This window comes from Lactuca serriola, chromosome 3 (genome assembly GCF_051521515.1).
Source record: "Lactuca serriola cultivar US96UC23 chromosome 3, Lser_US96UC23_V15, whole genome shotgun sequence".
Lineage (NCBI taxonomy): Eukaryota > Viridiplantae > Streptophyta > Magnoliopsida > Asterales > Asteraceae > Lactuca > Lactuca serriola.
Window position 1 is genome coordinate 170541032 of NC_136410.1, and position 5422 is coordinate 170546453.

The following is a 5422-nucleotide window of genomic DNA, read 5'->3' on the forward strand; positions in this document are numbered from 1 at the left end:
TGCTTAAGTGAGGTTATCACTAAAATATGTAATGGGTAAATCATTGTAGTATTGTAGCTTTGTATAATAAGACTACTATTGTACTAAATACTACTACCTTAAACCGGATTTATATTAAGGCATAATGTGATAAATTGCACCATGCTATCGACTGGTAACAACGACATAATGAATGGTCGTAATAAAAGAAATGACGTTTGGCGCCCGCAGACCTGCAGGTCTGGCTGTAACTAGCAGCAAGGTGTAGGATAGTCAATCCAGTATAGATCTATACGCAAACTCACGCTCTCCCTCCAAGAGAATTCTGGCTACAACTCGGGCCATGACATTTAAGGCATGCTCCGACACAGTGGATCACGATTATCAACGTATTTATGTATATGTATTGTTTCTCGTTCTAGTATGACTGTATATGTACTTGTTTCTAGTATATCTGTATATGTACTTGTTTCTAGTATATCTGTATATGTATTGTTTCTAGTATATATGTATATGTATTGTTTCTAGTATATCTGTATATGTATTGTTTCTAGTATATCTGTATATGTATCGTTTCTAGTATATCTGTATATGTATCGTTTCTAGTATATCTGTATATGTATGATCCTGTGTTACCCAGACGGTAACCAACTAATGATGTACTGATCAGTATGAATATGGAAGTACTTTTATGTCTATATATGTATATATGATATATAAGTAATATTGAAACGACCTTCGGATGGTCACCCGAAATCCCACCAGACCACATCTCAAGGCGCGAAAAGGAAATAGGGCGGATGGCTTTCCTAAGTCCTTTAAACATTATTTATACATCTATACATATATGGGCATGAAATTGAATATATAAAAGCATAAATAAGTTTTTCATAAAACATTTGAAGCATAAATATAATTTCCAGAGGAGATCGACTTGATGTCGATCCATAAATCAATTTGAAGGCATAAGTTGATAAAACCATTTAAGTATAAGAAGCATTTGTTTGAATCACAGTCTATAAGTAAGTTTGGATAGTAAAACAGTTTGTAAAACATTTCAAAGTAAAGAAGTTTGATAAACAGTTTGAACAGTGGTAAAAATCGTTGTTTTCCTAGTTATTAATCACATGTGATTAAATGCAATCACATGTGATTGAAACAATAACTATAAGTATTTCACTTGTATTCCCCCCCATAAAGTGTTTAAAACATTTAAAATCATCTCAAAGGTTGATTCAAGGGGTATGAACTCACTTGTGGTGAGTCGTTTGAATTGTAGTGTTGGATACCGTGCTAGGTGGCAACCGGAGACTGGTTTACACGCACGAGCCTAGTTATCATATAATAAGCATATATATAACTAATTAGACAATTAATAACTTAAATAAATAAGTTAAGACACTTAGAAAACATGTAAACACTTTTATGAGTGTTTAAGGTTCAAATGGTTGCATCTAAGTTGCTACGAGACAAGGCAAAAGGGTTTGAAACATCAAATGGCCTTGTATAGGAGTTCACCATCCAACAAACCCCACACCTTGGAGTTTAAGGCCGTAAACTCATGGGTTTATGGTCGTGAACTCCTCAAATGGTGGTTTTTGGGTGTTTTGTGGTGCTATCTTGATCCTAGAACACTCCTAGCTTTGTTGGAATAACACATGAAGTAGTTTAAGGCTCTAGAATACTCCAAAGGGGAGTTTACGGCCTAAAGTCCATTCACCCTAGAGTTTACGGCCGTAAACTCCTATGGGTGATGGCTTTTAATTGTTTTGAGGCTCTTAAACATCAAGGATGGCTTCCATGAATTTATCTAAGGCTAATGGGGACAAGAGGCACACTTTTGTGCCTTCACTTGGAGTTTACGGCCCAAGATATGTTCCTTGGCCGTAAACTCCTTTCAAGGAGTGATTATTATGTGTTCTACTCTCCATTCTAGTCCCAAGTATTCAAGGTAAATTGTCTTAAGGCCTAAGGTGTGCTTGGAATGAATTTTTACCCTACAAAAAGGGGTTTACGGCCCAAGAGGGGTTCTTGGCCGTAAACTCCTACAAATTTATGATTTTGAAGGGTTTAGATGTCTTAAATAAGCATAAGCCTTTGAGGGTTAAAGTCTTTAAGCATAAGAGGAAGTTTAGGGCACATTAAGCCCTTGAAAAGGGGTTTACGGCCCAAGGAAGTTCCTTGGCCGTAAACTCCAAAGACTTGTGTTTCTTGGATGCTTTTTGGCCTATAAAGATCATACCCTAACTCCTAAACAAGTTGTCTAACAAGGAATCGGGACTAGGAAGCCTTTATGTTCCATTTTGGAGTTTACTCCCCAAGAACGTTCTTGGGCGGTAAACTCCCGGATCTTGTAATCTAAACATGTTATTGGTGTTAATAAGCATCTAACAAGTATTGAAACACATTTAGTAAAGTAGACTCACAATATGGGATGAAAACCCGAAGATCCGTCAGAGAGAATATGACTTTTCTCTATTTGGAATTGTGAATACTGAATTAATTTAATTCAGAAAACTATTTATAGTCCTGGAATATTTTGGCAGAAATTATTTTTATTCCTGATATTGGACTGTAACATTATGAAACTTGAAATGCCCAAGTTTCACAAAACCAGGAGTATCCACTCTCCTGATATCATCTAAAACATAAACCCTAATGTACGCAAACTTGTTCAGAAAAGCTTGAAAATCACTGAAACTGAACTAGCTTCTATTGAATAGACGAGGTTCGTACAAATGGAAATTTCGGGTTGTCACAAAGGTCAACTTCTATGGAACGGAAGTCTCATATTCAAAGTACATTGCTTTGAACATCCTTCTTGCATTATGGTTTTCTAATCTTACATAGATTGAATAACTTCCACCTATGGAGACATTTCCATAGTCCCATTTTGACTATCACTTCCGAACAAGAGTTACTTCTTTTCAGAATATGTCAATATGGTCCTTTCCGACAACTTACATCATACTTCCAACTTTCCCTGAGCAACCAATCTTTGGCGAACCTCAGATTGTCCTCGACAATTGCTTAATCACTTTAGTAATATCCAGTTCTAGACTTTTCCCGTCTCAATGCCTTAAGCATTTGGAAAATTTAGAAAAGATGAATATTATAGCACATGCAATCGATCCTATATCCGAAGCATATGGGACACGATTCATGATGTTTGACATAAAGACATGATACTAGACCAGTTTTTGCTACAATATTTTTTATTTGCCATGTTTTCAAAATTTAACTATGAAGAGGGATGCCGTAATTATAATCAAATTTTAAAAACGCAATATATATAGAATTTCTTCAAGTTGAACCATTCTAACATAAAATTCATATATATATATATATATATATATATATATATATATATATATATATATATATTCTTGACTAAAGATGATTAAAATCTCAATCTACGCTTTAGAATTGAAACGAAGTATAATTTCCTCTCCCTTAATTATAGCAAAACAACTTTTCAACCCCTGCAACTTCACGAATTGAAACTTTGTTTTCTATAATTAACATTGCTAACTTGCAACACTAAACATAATAATCATGCTCCCACTAACATGATGATTATCAGCATAACACTTATGCTCCCACTAGCTCTGACATATTTCCAGAAATCTGCTGGACTTCTGAAATTTAGATTCATACACCCTTTCTTAGATAGCTCACATGTGTGTCTAAACAATTTTCAGAACTATGAAAAGGGATACCGTAATCATAGTCTTAATTGTTTAGACCGTTGCCATTTCTCACAAGTCCATGTTAGTGTTCCGATGAACAACATGCGCTCCACTAACGACTTTCGAAAATGCAAATAACACAATTGATATCTACGTAAAATCTACTTAGTGAAAGCGTTTCCTCACCATCATTTTCATGAATCGGAGAGAAACCTTATGACACTTAGATTTTATCGTGTATGAGTTCCTATCCATGTGAATTTGTCAAAACCATAATCACAAGATAAGGGTAGTGACAAATTCAGCCTTACATGGATTAAACTTGTTCAGTCTTAGTTTCTTGTCACCTTGGTAGCACAAGGCCCACCAATGCTTCCAAGTTGAACTCTGATAACTCACATGCAAATTCAACTTATTTGAAGTAGGTACATAAATAAGAATTATGTCAACACGATAGGTTGCAAACCTTAAGTCGTGTGCTAGTGATAAATTACAGGTTTTATTCTTGATTAAATCTTGAAACTCTTTCAGGATCTTTAAGGCTCCCACTGTCCCCTTGACATATAAGTTTCCCCAGTCAAGAACCATTCCTTGACAAAACAAATATTCAAGGGACAATGCGGATTCTTATCAAGACTAACACTTCACACAATTGGTCTTAGTTGGTCGTTGTCTCATCCAAGACATCAAAACTTACCAATCTCAAATGTACAACAGTAGAAAACATTTTACTCTTACATTTGACTAGTGTTAATAAATCTTCCTCTATGTCACTCAAAGTTACAATCTTGGAGTATGACTCTAAGAATTGTTTTGGAACGAAGTATGACTCATCTTCTTGATTTTAACCAATCCAACAATTCATGACCTCTCTTCTTAGCCATAACAATGCACTAAGACGTCCTTAGAGTATGAATTTGTGATATGGTTTCATAATCATTAAGATGATCATGAAATACGATACTAAAGTACTCTCCCATCCTTTCAGATTTGAGAAACTTTTATCTTTCTGCCTAACCTTATAATAATCATGACAAATCAATCTTTGTGGTGGACCTTGACCAGCGCACACCCAGTGTACCTAATTCCTTAGTCCTTCAATTGACTCACATATACATGTGATCAAAGAATTAGTCTTAATTTTCAAAGATGAAAATTCTCATTCATCATACAATACAACTTGTATGATTCCAAGTTTCTGTCCAATTGAAACTTGGGTGATGAAAAACCTTCTTCATTTGGTAAATTCAGACACTACCACAAATGAAAGAATCAAATCCACTTTCCAATATTGCTATTACTAGAAACATATAAGCAACAATTTTCCACAGATGCCATTGTAAGGATATTTCTAAAATAAATAAAATTAAAACCCTTTTTTTTTCTTTTTTTTAAAACTTTGCGGAAAAACTTATCCTTACAATCCACATGAAAACCTTGTTGTTATCTATTCATAAGCAATATATTATAACTCTTAAGCAACAACTCAAAATTCTGATTACCGAACCATGCGATCGAAACCCACCTTCGCAATCAGAATCAACATATACTTAATTTAAGCTTCCTATCTTTTCTTTGATTCTTAAAAACATCAGCATGTGACCCATTCACATTATGTAATAGGAATCTCCAAATAGGAACTTATTAGAGTTAGACAGTGGACTTTACCCGAAGTAGAGTCAAACCTCTTGACTTGATCAACCTTATGACCTTTCAGGTGAATAGGGCAGCTTCGCAACCAATGCCCCTTCCTT